The sequence below is a fragment of the Phlebotomus papatasi genome, chromosome 2 (assembly GCF_024763615.1).
Source record: "Phlebotomus papatasi isolate M1 chromosome 2, Ppap_2.1, whole genome shotgun sequence".
Lineage (NCBI taxonomy): Eukaryota > Metazoa > Arthropoda > Insecta > Diptera > Psychodidae > Phlebotomus > Phlebotomus papatasi.
In genome coordinates, this window is record NC_077223.1 from 107,823,507 (window position 1) to 107,842,838 (window position 19,332).

Genomic DNA, 19,332 nt, shown 5'->3' on the forward strand with positions numbered 1-19,332 from the left:
AAAAAGCGGACCTCCCAGCGAACACAGTTAGCTAAAAAATGCTGAGTTTTCAGCATATTTTTGCTAAAAACGCTCCCTTTTTTTTAGCTAATTCTTTAGATATAATTTGAAAACTTCTTAAATACAAGAAAAATACGCGAGCGTAAAATACTTCTATTGGAAACATATTAATCCAAATGGAAACAAGGGAATGTTTCTAATTGGAGACAAACAGTGCAACTGAAACCGCGACGAAAGGCTTCCAAAACCTTGTTGAGTTGCTCTTGAGTGCAGGATTTGTTCTCATTCCTGGTCTTCTCTCCAAAATCTCTCCAAAACAAATCATATTTCCAGGGTTTCCTATTGAAGCATTTGCAGACACTTGAGAAAAACCTATTTTGTTCACGAAATAGGTAATTATTTCTTTTGAAAACTTCACGTACCGTTAACAATAAAGATTAGCACTTCATTTAACTAAAATTAGCCAGAAATATGACATTAATGTTAAACAAAACAAATAAACAGCAATTACCTCATTGAATTTTTCATTGGAAAACATGGTCGATCGATGAAAAATTCAATGGTGAAAAGGTACACTTTTAATTTTTCTGTATACAATGCAATAAAAAACTACTAAAGAAATTTCGCATCGACGAACGAAATGATGTGTAAAAGAGTTAGGCATTATACCGAAAGGGCAAGGCCCTATGAGAATCAAGATGGCCGAAATATTACCTGCACGTATCTCTATATTTTTTTTTCATTTTAAATGGGGGGTTACCGAGGACCACAAGTCAATATCTCTTACCATTTGGCGTCCAGGATGGTGAAGAGTTGAAAAACAATGGATTGTGAAAACTACTCTCTCTTGGAGTTTCAGCTTTGAGCAGATAAAATGATTTTAGAGAAAACAGAGACGATAAACTATTTAGAAGGTTCTAAGAAAAGCTCATTATAAAGTAGACATTAAAAAAATACAATTTGTTTAAAAAATTTGTATGCCGAATGCCGAAATGTGTTATACGGGCTTCAGACCTAAAGCTTAGCTATTTGGCTTAACGCCTGTAATTCCTTATCAGGCACAATTTTTTAGGAAATTGTTGTTTAGAATTGTATATCAAGGGCAAATGATCCAATAGATTTTGAAAAATCAATAAAATTACTTGTTATTTAGATTTTTGAGACCTTCGGGAACTGGGCTAAACCTCCAGTCTGAAGCCGGCATTACATTTGCCCCATTTACCTTTAAGTTCATATCACTAAACGTTGTATGGCGTTATCTGAACATATTGCATCGGGCAATACTATTTCTAACTCCAACATGGAGCGCCATCATCAGGAAAAATTACAGTATTGGTCGAAACTTTTATTTATGTATATAATTGCTTTTATTATACAATCAAAAAATTAAGTTAAATATTTACAGCTGAATGTTGAATCGAAGTATAAAGATAATTCGAGGATGATCCACCGTTTTCTTATGTTTGAACGAGAAATAGAATAAATGTAAACAGTGGATTAACGTTTAAGCCAAAAATTAGACCCCCAATTTCGGAGGTATAATTTTTGGCTTAAAGATGGAATAAACCTGTTCACATCTATTCGTAAATTCTTCTCGAAATTACTGTTAAATGATACCAAATAGATCTAATCTGCACTTTAGTGGATTTAATGAAAAGAAATAAGGCTTTCACTCTATTTACAGCTTCTTAAAAAGCCAATTTTGCCTGAAATAAAAAGAAACATTCACCATATGCAACTTCAATGAGTCGCCACTAAAGCAGGAGTCGCGGGAGTCGCGCTTTTTTGCACCCAGAAAACATGCACATTCTTACATATCCACAATATTGTAGAGTAGCATGGTTGGTAGTTCAAGATTAGCAAATAACGAGAAAAAGCCGTGGAATCTTGCTAAATCGACGCATTGACGAATATGCACAGCGTACGTCAAAAAAGCTTAAGAGAAAAAATATTTAAACCTAAATACGAAAAAGTTCAAAAATAACATTCCGGAAGTGTTAATTTTACCCTACAGTATTGACCCAAAATCAGTGTAAATATTACCCTTTTTAGGTGTATTAGGGGTTAAAGTTACCCTTTTTCATTTTAATTGTACCCTTAAAAAGGTGTAAATTTAACGTTAAAAAATGTTGATATATTTTTACACCTACAAAGTGTTAAAGTTATGAGGGAAAAAAGTTAATCGCACCCTCTTTTTTTCAATGAAAGAGTGTATAAAAGTCTTGAAGCTTCAACTCAGAATTCAGGAGAATTTTTAGAATACTCCTATAACAAACTTTAAAGTGTTTTTATTTCTTTAAACATTTAAATATCTAACTGAGTTTATTTTTATACTTTATTATCGAAGAATAAACCTTAAACGTCACATATAAAATATTATAATGAATGCAGTGTCACTAGTAGCCTCTTAATAAATACTCAATGCTCAATAAACTTTTAGTGCAAAAGCTTCAATTTAAGTTTTGAAAAAAAAAATAAAATCATTTAAAAAGAGGAAAAAAAATGTTATTATGCAGTTTAAAATTCCTGTCTGTGAGCTATCAAAGTAAAAACAGTCAGATAAAAATAAATCTATTAAAATGGCTAAGATTCCCATTTTACGATCTTCCAACATTAAACCACTTTGCATCATTTCAGAGTCGTAAATGACATTGTAGTGTGGCCTCGTTAGGAAGAACAACAAAAGACTTTGATGAGGAGTGTGTCTTCGTTGAGGAGTAAAAGGATACATATCTTGGCCAATAAAAGTGCCAATAAAAATATTCTACACACTCCATTTCATTTCAATGTAGGTCATCAGAAATATTCTATATCAATGGAGTTTTATTTATTTTTTTCTCCTTCTTCTTGCACCAAAAAAAAACCACCCGAAAAGCTCTTCCAATCGAACATGAATGGCACACAACGCGTGTTGAAATATAAATTCTCATATAACAGAGCGTTCTATTCAAACCATATCAACCTTGAATCCATTTGTTCCCCCATCGATTCTCGCGACATGATTGAAAATACTTAATTGTCTCATGTAATTCAAAATAAGAGAACTTGCGATGTTTCTCAAGGCACGCAAACAACTCCCCAATACAATTGAATATTTGTGCTTAAGATGAAGAAGTTGAATATATAAAAAAAAACGTACATCTGCTACTATAATTCCCATTCATACTGTATTGAATCTTCTCATTCAACATTTCGGACGATTCATTCATTCCTTTTTGCCATTTAAGCCAACACATAGAGCTCACATTTTCTTTTTCTCACAATCCAACGCGCGCATGAAACATAGAGACATTATTTGTCATTCCGAACACTGTTATGTGCCTCTTTCACCCTCCCACAATATCACGAATGTGGCAGAGCAATTGTTTCAATATTTAGATCATTTCCCATTGAATTTCCTTCCAAATCACACATACATTCCTTGCCAAGAATCTCAAGGAAAATATACTTTTGCTTGTTTATGTGCAGCATCAATTGAAATGGTTCTGGAATTGTTCTTTCGGCCTTAGAATACATTTTGCCAGGGTAATGGGCTAGAAATGACCGAAAAAATAAATTCTACTAAAAGTCCTATGGAATTTCTATGGAAAATTCCAGTGGAATACCCGAATTTTCTGTGGAAATTCCATAGGATTTCTGATGTACACCATCAGTTGAAATAGTTCTGGAAATTAGTTCTGGAACTTTTCGTTCGGCCCTAGAATAACATTCTGTTAAGATAAAGACCTAAAAATGACCGAAAAAATGAATTCTATTGAAAGTTCTATGAAATTTCTATGGAAAATTCCAGTGGAATATGCGAATTTTCCGTAGGAATTGCATAGGGCTTTTAATAGAATTGATTATTTCTAAGGCAGAACAATTCCAGAACCATTTCGACTTATGCTGCACATAAGAAATCCTTTGGATTTCTCATGAAAAATTCTCATATTCAACTGGAATTTTCCACGGAAATTTGACATAAACTATAAGAATGTTCGTATGACGATTTCCAGAACATCTACGAAAGCTACACAACATTATAGAATCTTCCGTCAAAATTCCTTCACTGCCCAAAAATTTGATGAAAAATTCATTATGCAAATACATGAAGTGCCTGTCAAATTCGACAACAAATGTCACATTGGAAAAGTCAAATTTGAACTACATGTTGTTACAGTATAAACGCAGTTAGGGTTTTGTTGTACATAAAAGGATCTCAGTTAAAAGATGAATTTCATTCCATTCGAACACCGTGTAATTTCGAAGAAGTTTAACCAAATTTTGAACTTAGAAATTCATGGAACAAAATTGACACTGGTACCACTACTCGAGACAATTCGAAATTCACATAGGAAATCATATGATCCAGGGAGTGAATAATTATTAAAATTATCGAAACTTCCATTAGGATTGGGATTCTCTGTCAATATTCGGAATTATAGAGGCTATTCGGATGATATTCTATATTCAAATCATAATTGGAAATAGAAAAATTATGCTAAAATTCGTCAAATTAATTATCAGATTAATAGATACAACTCGATATTTAAATTTTCAAGAGAATAATAGAGGTAAACTTTTTTTTAGATGTATTAGATAGATGTGACTTTTCAGGAAGAAAATATCCTTAAAGAAAAATAGTCAAAGCATTCCTAATTTAAAAAAAATAAGAATTTTCTTGACTTAAAAGAATATGTACCCCTGACACTCTATCATAATAGTCACCTTTGGTATATCTTATGTCATTGCTTGAGTGTTCGAATTAATTTTCGAATTTACTCATTAATCTCCGAAATATGCTTATAATATAGAAGTATCTTCTATAAATTCCTTGTATATTTAGATTTTGAATGACATTTTAATGAATTTAATTGAAAATTGAAACCATATACTTGAACGCCATGAAAACTATACTTACAAATACTACAATTATTTTGGCTATCGAAATATATTAACTTCTCTTGTCAATATCCGAATATGTTTTTAATAAATTGTAGAATACATTAATAGCCAGAGTTTTAATCCTCAGAAGTATCTTGGCTAAAAGATAAATGTCGCTCTATTCAAACTTAATTTCGATTTTTTAAATCTTCACAAAAGATTGTAACAATGCTTAAATTACTACACTAAGAAACTGTTAAGATATCTCTGAATGATAGAGAGGAATTGTAATAGGACAGGAAAATTATGATATTTTGCATTGATATATGCATTGATATTTTCTTAAAACAAAATCTGACAAATATATTGACAGTTGAGACCCTTCGAAATTCGAACAGTAAATACCTCAGGCACCACGCGGACGAAACGTGAAGTAAAAATTCGTTTTCTTTGGTTTTCGAAATCGATCTTTGGGTGTTTTTTCTCTTTGAGAACTGCCGGCTAAACACTTGGATAAGATATACTTTATTCTTTATCTTTTTCGATGTTCAAATTCATTCTCAATAATCCTACTATAAGCCAGTAGAGTTTAAAAAAGAAACATTCTTAGTTTTTGATAATTTCGCAAGGTGGCTGAAGTGTATCCTGTTCGAACGACACCACTCCTGTCCCATTATTTAATCACTACATAATTACTTAATCACTGTTTTGGGAGCTTTTTAGTGTGTTCATGAATTTTCCCCACCTTTTTCGAAAAATTAGTACGAGAATTCGAAAATGAATTTCAATTTTTCGAACATTAACGACATTTTGAGAAAATAGATTTCCATTTACCTTTTATCCATTTACCGTTTACTCCAGCTAAACGGTATAAATGTAACTCTATTTGTACAAAATGTCATTAATGTTCGAAAATTCTTACGTTATTTTGATTTCTTATACTAAAATTTTCGCAAAAGGTGAAGAAAATTTTTCGAAACATATTAAAAAGGTGGAATAAGAGTTACTCAGTGATCAGTGACTATGAATTGATTTAATAATGGGACAGAAAAAGTAAGTTTCGTTGTTTTATTTATTTTTTTCTTGATAAAATAAGTGAAGAACGACATATTTTGACACTACATCGCTTCGAATTTCGAAAAGTACTTCAATCACCTTACGGAATTATCAAGAAGTAAGAATGTCACTGCTTTACTCTACATGTTAACATTTATTTTTTATAAAAAAAAATCATCTTCAAAATTTGAATAAATAAACGATTGTTAGACATTTTAGCTGAGATTCAATCCATTACTTTTTTGGTCGGACACGTTCTCCGAAATTATTCAATCAATTTTCGAAATTCGAAATGCTTCTGGCAGAATACCTAAAGGCCTCTACACATTGGGTGCAATTTTCGTTAAAAATTGCTTTTTTGAACGAAATTGTCTGCACTGATGTGGGTGAAAATGTCAAAATTCTGTCAAAAATGCAATTTTTGACGAAATTGGTCGAAATGTGTAGAGGCCTTAAGACATTCACAGACTTTTTGAAATCAAAATTGGATATTTCAAATGAATCAACCTCATTGATACGGTGAGTCGCAATCGCCACAATATCGATTCCCCAATAATATTTTTATTAGTCTCTCTTTCAACCGAGAGATGCATGATAATGCATTTGATAATAAAAACGAAACATTTACGTATCACTAAGGAAAAAAAGAAGAATTATAAATGCCGAGGAGTGTGGAGGGAAAATCATTAAAATTTCTTAACCATTGAACTATTGTATTTTGAATATTAAAATCTACGCATCAATACTATTGAGAAGGAAAAAGTCAATTCAAATTTTAAACCTCTACCTAATCTCAGGTGAATTTTGAAGCATTTGACGAAAAAAAAGAGAGGAAACCATTAGGATTAACATAATGAATTTGTAAGATATTTTTCAAGAGAATTCTTATCATTCATTTTAATGAATAATTCAACTCATTTGTCGGATGTTTTGTCACATGGCTTCTTTTGTCGAAATTTTCCATTATTCTATTAATATACCACCATTAAGGTGTTCTAAAAGAAAAAGAACATTCATTTTTTTCCACCGTTAATAAATATAAATCAATCAGAAACAAATTTTTATGGTGGTTAGAGATTGCATTTCATGAATATTTTGCCAATATTTCGGGATGAAAATATGCTCAGAAAGAGAAAAAAAAATATATCTCCAAATATGCTGATACACACCTCAACATATGAGAACACTTCCTGGCATTCACTTCAATATTGCATGACTTGTCATGAGACATTTTATTCATTCAATTGGCGCGCAAATTGATGAACCGCACCCAATTTGCGATTTTAATGTTTACACTGAACTGCCATTACAAAGTGAAACAGACTCGTGTGGTTGAGGACAGGAAAATCCACAAAATTGGATTTCTAAATTGAAAATAATAAATGCAATTCATACATCAACTTCTGGTAAATTTTAGGAGATGGAGAAAAGATTCGTTTCAGGTTTTATCAAACAGCGAAGGGCATTAAATCAATTTTCAGTTGAACTTATACGTTACGATTTTTCAAATTCAAAATAACGACTTTTAATTCCAGTGTAGCAGATCTGAGCTCGTTAAAAATCGTGTAATTTCGGAAATTTTGTGTTGATAGTTCTAATGGTAACACTAATCCCGCTTATTCACGGTGCCACGATAAATATTTTTGCGCCAAAAAGACATAAATAGAAAGAAAAACTCACATTAAAAGAAATTGTCTTCTTGATATCTTTGTCGGAAGACAGGTAGCTCTTCACTACACACCCTTTTACGTGAATCTTGCAGAAATACAAAGAAATTAAATACAAATATCACTTCAAATTGAAAGTTCTTAAATCGCGCGTGATTCAACTATAAGAGAGAGATAGAGACATAAATAACTCACTTAACAAACGTCTGGTGGCGCTGCGGTTGTAAAAATTTCTAAAATTCGACAAAATATTTTCTTCTCTATTTTATCCTTATTAGCAGGTCGTGTCCCTTCTTGTAATACGTACTTTTGCATTCCTTATTAACCAAAATAGTGTTGTACAAAAGGATTTTCCTCAAACCTATCCTGAATTTTGAGACAGCTCAAAAGAATATGAGTCTTCCAGCTCAAAATTTCATCCCAAAGTTTTTGTTGTAATATCGACAAGTATTTACAATTAACCCAAATAGCTGAATTCAACTAAATTATAAAAATGATTTTCTTGTGAAAATGATTTGAATGTAAGGAATTAAGCAATTTTCATATTAAAAAGACCTTTTATTTTCTCTACGTGAATTTTCGTGACATTTCGAAGAATGCCAACAGGGCACCACCAAATCCACTTCGGCTTTTATTTTAACTCAAGCCTGGTGTAGATATAACTTCAAATATTTGTGTTTAAATGAGTAATGGTTTTTCATTTTTTTCTCAGAATTCTTGTATAACTTTTCTATTTATGAACCGTTTTGGACGAGTTATACGGTTTTGGAAAGGTCTTGGAATTGTCTAAACATTGTCTTAACATTGGAAGTCCGTAGCTTCACTGCCAATAGCACCGTCTTGTCAAACTTCGTATAATAAGTATTGATAACAAAAAATAGTACAAAGGAAATTAATTGGCTAATCTGACAAAATGATTTCAATCTTCTGAGAAAATCAATCCAAATTAGCCTTCTTGCATTTTCCATCGAATGCAATAAGCTGCACCCTCGAAACTCTCAGCAAAGTTAATGAGGTCGAAATGCGCGATTTAAAATGAAGCAGTATTTCTGGTGGCTGTGCAACATGCAAATTTAGGTGCATTTTGCTCTGGTCCAAATGAGAGGTTATCCATGAACCCCTTAATTTACCCAGCAAAAAATGCAAATAAAATTGGCAATTTTGGACAAGAAATTAGGGGGCATTGTGACATTTTACAGGCCTTGAAATGGGCAATTTCCTGAACAGAAATTTATGCTTCAATCCTGTTCGCATATTTGTTCGATATACACCAAAAAAAAAATTTTATATTCAATTCCCCGAGAGAGTTGATATTTTTCATTTCGTGTCATTATTCTGGCTAAAGGTACAAGGAGAAAAAAAAAGATCGAAAATTTAATCGAATTGGAGGAAGTTTTCTGGTTGCCTTTGAATACGTAAGAGGGGTGAATGATGAAAACAACGACATGTACAAAAAAATGCGAGAGAAGCAATTCGATGATTCAAAAATGAATGTGAAGAGATGAAAAGATGTTGCACCTGGCCATCCGTTCGTTTTTTTTTTTTTCTTCTCAATTCATGGTTCTCATTTATTCTTCCTCCTTTGGTACACCATCCTCAGGCACTAACAGAAGATGCTCTTTTGCTACTTTTCGATGCTCCACGGAGAAAAAATCACAGCCACGTTTATACGTTAACAAGAAACTGGATTTGTTTCAAAATAACGAACGAGAAAGTTCAAATTAAAGAAAATGTAAGTACGTCCCAGAAAAAATAGGCCACGCCCCTTTTGAGTGTCATGGAATGATGAAAAGCTAGTAAATTATCTTTAGTATCAATTTAATTTTGTGCATAAACCGCAGAGTCCCGCCCACGAAAAATTGACCACGCCCCCAAGCCATACAGGATGAAAATATGCTTCTCACAGAAATTTTTCTTACGAGTGATTCTGTGATATATCCAACAAACATAGAAATTTTAAATAATCCTTACGTTCCGTAATAACTTTCTCGATTTGAGAGCTTTCTCTGGTTCTGGTTTATACTGCACCGATATGATAACTTATTTTCGATACTATCGACTGTCGATTATGAAAAATTTAAACGATAGCTACATCTCCTGTAGCTCATATAGATATTTATCAACAGTCACATTCTTTTTCAAATGTCACAATGAATGGCCCAACAAAGCGTAAAAAGTCGACGTTCACATAATCTTACAAATATAGATTTATCGATACTATCGATTCGATATTGTCGAAAAGTTATCATTCCACCCCTGCCTTTAATCATGCCTTGTTAGATTTTTTTCAAGGTAACATTTTAAAAAAGTTCTCAGGAGTATATTTCTCAATCGTTTTAAACAAGTATGGATTTATTTGAAAAGTCTTTTTATCATGCACAAACTTGAACTAGTTTCAATGGATTATGAACCAATAGTTTGCGGGTACTAAGCTTTTATTCTAAATTCAATTATATGGCTCTGGTAAAATACCTTCATACCATGTAGTCGCAGTTCTTCCGTTGTTCACCAGAGAATTCGCTTCTTTTCATATTAAAACACTTCGAATTTTTGCCAGTTTTCGATCCTTGGTAAAATTCGAATTATTAACCTTTTCGATTTGAGAGCTTTGTCTAAATGAGTTTAATACTGGACTGTTTCGAAGGTATATCAAAGAGAACCTACCTAAAAACCCGTTGGAAGTTCAAGAATTTAAATCAACGAGTTGCACAAAACTAAATAGGTTCATGAAAAGGACATTTATTTCATTGAAGTTGAAGATGGTTCAATGGTTCTGCTATTCTGACGATTCTGACATTCACTATAAACAAAAATTCACTGTTACAGCATATGTATACGCACTGTTGTTGATGATTGAAGTGTCATGAATATCGAAAATTCGAAATAGAAGGATAACTAGCGCTAAAGCGGCGAGTACGTGAACTTGAACTTTAGGCTTCTGGCAGATTTTCAAATAGGTTACAAAGGCCTTGGAGTAAATTTGTCTTTTCAAAAGGTTATTACTAAAAAGAGCTATTTAGGGATTCTATTAAAATAAAGAACTACACTAGTGGGCGGGGCCCAACAATTTTCCATTTTTTTCTATTTTCTCTTTACTTTGAGTAATCTTAGGAAATACTGGACAAAACATGGGAACCTCAAGTGAGAACAATGCAAACGAATAAACGTATTAATGTAATTTATCTAACATTAGGCCCCGTAGAGGGCGTGGCTTAATTTTCAAGAGGTAGGCTCTATAGCCTAACACACAGTTAAAGTTTTAGTTAGGTAATGATTTACAGATGTTTTATTCTTGTCCTTTTAAATACATACAATAAAAAAATAACTTCAATTTGTTCAAAATAAATTCAAGGAAGTTGCGTCACCTAATACTTCAAACTGTAATCTCTTCTATATTTTTCATCTTAGAATCTCACGCATATAAACGTAGTCAAAGAGTTTTTACCGAAAGCACCAACAGTCGATTTAAGGGGGCTTTTTCTCATAGTATTAGCGTATTTTTTGTCCCTAATTAAAATTAGAGAAAAGCAGTTTTATTGAAAAAATGAAGCCACACGAAATCATAAAAATAGCTCCAGAAACTACCTCAATATTTCCTGTTTAAGGATTAATTCAGAAGGTGTCAGTTTACACACACAAAACTCCCAGAATACATTTCTTTCCCAAAAGGTGAGACATGAAAGAGTTAAAGATTCGAAGGCAAAAATTTAAGTAAAAAAAAGACAAAAAAAACTTTTTTTCTACTTTGTGATCAAAGGGCCAAAATCAACGTGGCGAAGATGTTACTTTTTTTTTGGTTCCTGGAGAAGTCTGGAGCATGAAGAAAACAAGTTGAATTTAGAAACACGGAGGAAATCACAAATTATGTGATTTTTCGGTTGTAATAAATCAAATTAGATGTAACAAGAGGAAGCCCAAAGTGGTTTTTATGCTCCATGAGCGACGCCAAAATCTTCTTCTTCCTCCCCAAAATGAAGCACCATGAAATACGAAGACAAGACCATACAATGATTTTAAGAGTAAGGTGTCTCAAACAGGGAGATTTTTTGAGATATGGACGCACTTGAGAGCATGAGACCTTCAACGGATATTCAATCGACCCAGGACAAGGCTACAAAAGGATTTGGCGATAGACTCTGCAGAGGTTATGGTACTTGGGATTCAACATTTATCGTAGTAGAAAAGTTTATTAAAGTCGACTGCCCATCAGCGGTCATTGCCATCTAAGTGTTGCACTTATCCCCTAAGACAAAAGGAGACGTGGACAGTTAAACCTCCGAAAAACTGTCAGTGTACTATAAAGGTCCTAGTCTCAATTCTTAAAACAAATTTGCCTCCTTGAAAATCCAATTAGGGTCAAAGGAACACCTATTGGCACTTTAAGAACTTGTGTCATAACCTATTAGCAGCCTATTTTGTACCATTTGGAATATGAACTTTGAACATCTCTCCTTATAGGAAGAAGTAGATTAATGAAAAAACTTCATATTATTTGAATTTTATGAGATACATTAAATAAATTTCAATATTTTTACAAAATTGCCAATAGGTGTTCCCTGCCGAACAGGTATTCCTTCGACCCTAAATAAATCTTTTAAAATGAGGTTTAAAGACCGAAAACGTACGAATTAAACGATCCTCATATGAATAATAATAGTAATCAACCCGGATAAAACGGATGGAATTGGGTCGGTGCCGTATAAAATTCTGAAAGTCCAAATCCCGAAAGCCAAAATCCAGAATACGCTAAAATTCCGAAAAGCTAAAACCACAAAAGCCAAAATCCATAAGGGAGTAAATTATACAAAGGATATTGTATGAAATAATTTTTCAAAACACAGAAAATTCCGTTTGCCTCCAGCAAGGGGAAGTCTAAATGTGGAAATAGCTATGACACTTAAAATTTCGGGATTTTGGTAATTCGGAATTTCGACCCAATCCGATTTTTAGCATTTGCGGGATTATGGCTTTCGGGATTTTGATTTCTCGGGATTTTCACCCATTACAGATTTGGGCTATTTGACATTTCGACAAAATTCGAGATTTAGGCTTTTGAGATTTTGAATTTCAGGATTTTGGCTTTGGGGATTTTAACCTAATCGTGATTTTTGATTTTCGGGATTTCGACCAATTCGGGGTTTGGCTTTTAGAATTTTGTTTCTTTCAGGATTTTGGCTTTTCAGGATTTTGACCCATTAGAGATTTGAGCTTTTGGGATTTTGGATTTGGGAATTTTGGCTATCGGTTCGGGACATTGGTTTTACAAGATTTCGACTATTCGGGATTTTATCTATTCGGCATTTTGGCCTTTTCGGAATTTTGACCGACTTTGCGATATTTTGGTTTTCGGGATTTTAGCTTTTCAGGATTTTGACCCATTTAGGGATTTGGGCTATTCAGGATTTTGGCTTTTAGGATTTTGGATTTCAAGACTTTCGCTTTAAGATTTTGGATTTCAGGATTTTGGCTATCGGAACTTTGGCTTTTCAAGATTTCGGCTATTCGTGATATTGTCTATTGGGAATTTTGGCCTTTCGGAATTTTGGCTTTGCGGTATTTTGGCTTTTGGGATTTTGGCCTTTCGGGATTTTGGCTGTTCAAAATTTTGACCCATCAAAAATTTGGGTTATTTGGGATCTCGTCCAATTCGGGTGTTTGACTTTAAGAATTTTGATTCTTTAATGGATTTTGGCTTTTCAGGACTTTGACCAATTAGGGATTTGAGCTATTCGGGATTTCGACCAACTTGGGATTTTGGATTTCAGGATTTTGGCTTTCAGGACTTAGGTTTTTCAAGATTTCAGCTATTCGGGATCTTCGCCTTTTCGTAATTTTGACTTTGAGGTATTTTGACTTTCGGGATTTTGGCTTTTGAGGACTTTGTTTTTCTTCGGAATTCGAGACATTTGTAACCTTAGAATTTTCGGTATTTTGACTTTTAGAGATTTGGTCCTTTCAGGATTTTAGCGTTCGGGATTATGGCTATTTGAGATTTCGACTCATTTATGATTTTGTCCTTTTTCGGGTTTTGGTTTTTTTGGGATTTTCACAGGGACCTCAACTTGATATTCGTATAGGTACACAGACCGGAAGAAAACAGGTAAGATGTTCCATAGGCTCATTCTAAAAGTTTGCCTCCCGTGAGTTTACCAAAATAAAAGAAATTTATAATTCTACTGCACGTTTAAATTAAAATTGTGGCGCTAGTCTTTAGAGCATTCTGAATATAACACAAAAAATCCCTTATCGTGTATACGTACACCTCCTGCTAAATACTTTTAATATTACTCATTAGATGAATTATGTAAAATCCGGTAATAAATAAAATTAAGTGTTTAAAGGCCTAAAATGTGATATTTTATTGTTTTATAAAAACTTGTGTAATTTGTTTTACTATCACTTGCATAGAAAGTCTATAATTATGGGAAACAACAAGTCCAATCGTGTGATAAATTGGACAAGAAATAATCCGGGAAAAAAAACTTTTAAAAGTGTAACGCATATATGATAATTTTTCTGGATAGAAAGACAAAAAAAAAAGAGATCTAGAGATGAGAATCTAAGCACTTGTTTGATGATGTCGGCGTCACACATAAGAAATTCAACACCAAATTGTCGTAATTTCCGGCTATCATATCCAGCATATTAAAGTTGATACACTGTGAGTGGCAATAAATAATAATCTGAAATGGAAATTCACTTGTGAAACCCATGGAAAGGTCTCTAATTACTATAATTTTACAGTCAGAGAAAAAAGAAGCGCTGAAAGACCATGGCAGGTCACACAAATTCGCGTGATTATTGGAGCAGTACGATTGTGAAAACGGGAGTAATTTGGAGACACTCTTTCCATTTGCATTTCTTTTGACATTTCCGTAGAATTAATTTTAAAAAAATATGTATAACGATTTTGAATTTATTATTGAAGGGGGGGGGGGTCCTTCTAAAAATCCAAGTAGTATCTCAAACCGTTTATCCTATAAAGCATATTATTTCATTTAGATATACTTCTAACAGACAAATAATGTATAATAAATCTCTTCAAACCAACAATTGTTTATTTGGATCAAATCCTGTCAGTGATTAATCTCTCAATATATTAGATAAATTTCCTCCTTTGCAAGAATCAATGCAAGAAACTAATTCTAACTGAAACTCAATTCTTTCGAAAATGTCTTAGAAATCCAATAAATCTCAGTTTTGTTAATTGGTCCGATGAAAAATTACCATGTAGAGAGCTAAAAGAGCGCGATTGGAAAAGTAAAGCAATGAGCTGAATTCGTGGGTGTTTGAGAAACTTTTTGTTGAAATATTCTTGTCAATGGACAAAGGCGCCAAATTGGGAGTTTCTGGGTCGCCGTGTCAAGTCTCTCTCTTTCTTGCAAGAGACATGAAACAGAAGTTAAAATAAATTTTCTCAATGATACTGAAAAGTCGTCATAAGGCATTCTTGCAATTCACGATGTGACGATAAATCGATGGAAGAAGATAATTCATTTTTTTCAATATCAACAATAAATAACTAATTTGCAAAAGTTTAATCGTGATGAATGAGATAATGAAATTATATACAAAGTAAACGCAAATAATGTTTTAAATTAAACCCTTTTAATTGATTTTTCCTGGATGACTTTTAAATAGTCATAGATAACGTAATCGATTGAAGTTAAAAACGGTTTTAGATCGGTTTGGATTTGAGTTCGACATCTGAAACTTTTAAAAGAAAATATCCAAACGAAGTTTTGAAATGTACTTTACTCCATCTAATCTTAACTGGTTGTTCTTTCTCGGATAATACGATCAATCAGCATTAAATTATATAATTACCAGGAAATGCGCTCTTCATCTTGTTATCTTGAGAACGCTTTAAAGATATTGACACCAAAATCTTATTTAAAATGTCCCAAAAATGTCCGCTATCAGACGTATGGATTAAACGGTGAGGGATATCGAATGTATGTCTTTAATCATGTTAACTTTAATCTTTAATCTTTATGTCAATAACTTCTTCATACTTTTCAAAAGCATTTTTGAAATAAGTAAAAACTAAACTGAAATTACTTTTTGTACGCCATTATATTCTTCGTTTTTCAAAATCAAAGATTGAAAATCATAAAAACTTTGCAATTAGTTTGGATGATATTTAAATCCTAAAGAAGTTTCAAAACTGGTTAAAATTACACTAAATAAATTAAATAGCGTTGTGCAACAATTTTGAACTAGAACCCAAAAATTGGGTACAAAACATTTTTGGGTTCTAGTCAAAATTCCAAATATTCGAAATTTCGAAAAGCCGAAATCCTGAATGGTATACCTTACATTTTAGTTTTGAATAAAACGAAAAATATAAATTATAAATACTTAAAGCAAGTGAAATCTCAACTGTCTTGACATTTTCTGCTTGGATTAAAAAAGACTTACAATTTAACAATATTTCGAATTTCGACTCATTCGGGTTTTCAGCTTTTTAAGATTTTGACCTTTTCGAGATTTCGATCCATTTTTTGATTTTGATCTTTTCGAAAATTTGGCTGTTCGGGATTTTGGATCTTCGAGATTACGACTCCTTCAGGATTTTGACCCATTCGGGATTTGGATCTTTTAAATATTTTGAACTTTCCAGGATTTCAGGTTTTTAAAATTTTGTCCCATTCGGGATTGTGACTGTTCGGGATTTAAACCCCATTCAGAATTTTAGCCTTTTGGAATTTTGACAATTCAGTATTTTGAAAATTTTGAATTTTGACTTTTCAAGACTTTGGCTCTTCGAGATTTTGGCTTTCTTGATTTTGTCTCTTGGAGATTATGACACCTTCAAAATTTTGGCCCACTCGGAATTTGGACCTTTTCAATATTTTGACCTAATTTTCTAAGACCTTTCTAGAACTTGATGATTTCAGGATTTCAATTTATCGAGATTTCAACCTTTTCGACATTCCAGTTTTTCGGAATTTTGACTCCTGAAGATTAAGACCGATTCAGGTTTTCGACTAATTCGGGATTATGATCCTTTCGAGATTTTGATCAGTTTTCGATCCTTCTGAAATATAGTTCTTTCGAGATTTTCACCGTTTGGAACTTCGGGATATCGATACTTTAGAGATTTTTCTCTCTTCGATATCCTGAATCTTTCGAAATTTTGCTTCCTCGAGATATTATAACCCATTCGGAATTTAGACTATTTGGAACTTCAATTTGTTCAGAATTTCGACCGATTCGGGATTTTAGGTTTTCGAGATTTTGGCTGCCACTACTTAACTTAATTTGTTACGCTGCTTTTTTTTAAGTTCTCTACAAATTTTCGGACATTTACAAAATACCTATTATTTTAAAATTATCAGCCTTCAGTGCGCTAGTGATTCGCCGGCTATTTGCATCAAAATATTACATTTTGACATATTTTTTTCAATGTGTATGGTAAAGTGGTACAAGTTGGACAGTGGTACAAGTTGGACAATGGTACAATTTGGACAGGGCTTTTTGTCTTGATAAATTTAGAACTTCATTTTTATTCGTATATTTTTATTGCTTTTAGTTTTATAATTTAGTTCCTTGTTTAAAAAACAAATTTTGTACTGTATTTATTAAGAAAAAAGCCATGCCCAAGTTGTACCGGCGAATTGTCCAACTTGTAACACTAATTCCAAATTATATCACTTTACCCTAGTAGCTGTTACTGTACGATCCAGTGGTATACGAAAATGCATGTATAATTTTGATTAAAAATTGATTTTTCGCCTGTAATCCAGGAAAAACTCTTTTTGCAGATTTTACATACTTAAATGCCAAAATTCAATTATTCACAAGGATAAAGTTGGCCTTTAACTGACATGCAATTTTTTAGAACTTGAAACTTTGATACCTCTACGAATCAAGGACTAAAACAGATTATGTCTTTTGCATTTACTAAGAATTTTATTAACATTTAGTCTTATTGTTATTTAAGGTTTACACTGTATGACTGCCACAACCATAACTCTTGAAGGAATTATCACCGGAAGGGGTGTTAAATTTTTTCCCAGAATCCACCCACAGAGATGCATTGCTTCTGGTGACTAATTTGCAATGAATTGTGCAAATGTCGAGGTAAAATTTTAGCACATAGGGCGTCAGTTTAACACGGAATACTCTTTTTTTTTTCACTGTCAACATCTCTTTGGTTCATGGTCCCAAAAGGAGGGTAATAATGATGCCCCGCATAAAATACTAACGATCAGACATGGCTGGTACCCGCCTTCGACTTCCGTTCCAGCTTGCTGACTCAAAATCTTGTCAGACAAGTCGTTAAAGAACTCCTCGTCATTTCTTTTTCCTTATTTTTTTTTCTTATAATATCCTCCTCACCACCGCAAACACTCTTCTTTCACCCAACTTTTCCCTCAGTATCGAAAACACTATTTAAATGATTGTTATTCTTTTTTCTCTTTCAGAAAATATTTCATAGCTCTTTAAGAGGGTATTACCTTAAGGTGTCTACAACCCACGTATCAACTCTCTGTCTCTTTAACTACCCAATATGTCTCTTAATTGATGAATTGCTTGTCAAATGTGTCTCTGTGGGGATTTTATATTTTTCCAAATGGCTTGAAGAGCCTACAGGAGGGCCAGACGATAAAAAGGTGGTCAGGAAATGACACTCCAAAGACTGAAAATCTTATCTAAATAAACCCTATTGTCACCCACACTTTTAATTGCTTTACAACCTCCAAAGTTCACCCAAAAAAAAAATGCGCACTCCAACGTGGGTTTATTATCAATAAGTTTCATCGTGAGTTAGTAGGTTTGTGGCACCCATTTTTGCTATTTTAGGAACTCATTCACTTTTAATTTTTTACAATATGCTATCTCTTAACAAAAGACACTTTCTGACTGTAATTTTTTTAGTTGTAATTTTTTCCCACATACCGCCACTCAAGGAACCACTTATGGCCACCTTGTATCAAAATAATAAATAAAATAACAAATAAATTCAGAAATTGTGAAAATATCGAGATAATACTTCAAAAATAGTGTTTAGTTTAAAAGTGTGTGAGACACTGTTGTCTATTTTTTTATTTATTTATTTTTAAATTATTGTATGTTGTATATATTTCTTTTACCGTGTAGGCTTTTGGTAATAACAGACCTAGGGCCTTAGACCTGGGTAAATTAGGAGAATTAAAAAAAAAATAGAAAAATCTGGAAGGGAAAGTGCCCAGTCCATGCTTCGCACGATCCCAAGCTTTGTAATAACTATGTTTTTCTTATGTTGCTCAATAAATGTGCTTTTAGATTTTAAAAACTACTGAGAGAAATCCGAAAAAGCTAAAGTAACATTCCGGAAATGTTAATTTTACCCTGCAGTATTGATCCAAAATCGGTGTAAATATTACCCTTTTTAGGTGTATTAGGGGTTAAAGTTACCCTTTTCATGTTAATTTTACCCTTAAAAACGTGTAAAATTAACATTAAAAAATGTTGATATATTTTTACACCTAAAAAGTGTTAATTTCCGAGCAAAAAATTAAATCGCACCCTCTTTTTTTCTCAGTGTAGGCACTGTCCCCTAGTTTTGGAAATGGGTGCGATAAACCTGTTGTTGAGAAACATTGGAAAAATTTAGTGATTACGAAGCTTGGTATAGTACAAAGCATGGGCACTTCCTCTAGTCCTTGAGGGAATAACCCGACTAACTCAAGGTAAGTTGTGACAATCGCAATGCTATAATTAAAGGCATTAACCATGCTCTTAAAAAATACTCTTGTCT

General features: G+C 32.9%; 1 protein-coding gene across 3 annotated transcripts in view; it reads right to left on the minus strand.

The window, feature by feature from the left end:
- The window catches only part of LOC129800713 (eukaryotic translation initiation factor 5B), a 151,376-nt gene that overhangs the window by 23,444 nt on the left and 108,600 nt on the right, over window positions 1–19,332 (minus strand). The window lies entirely within an intron of this gene.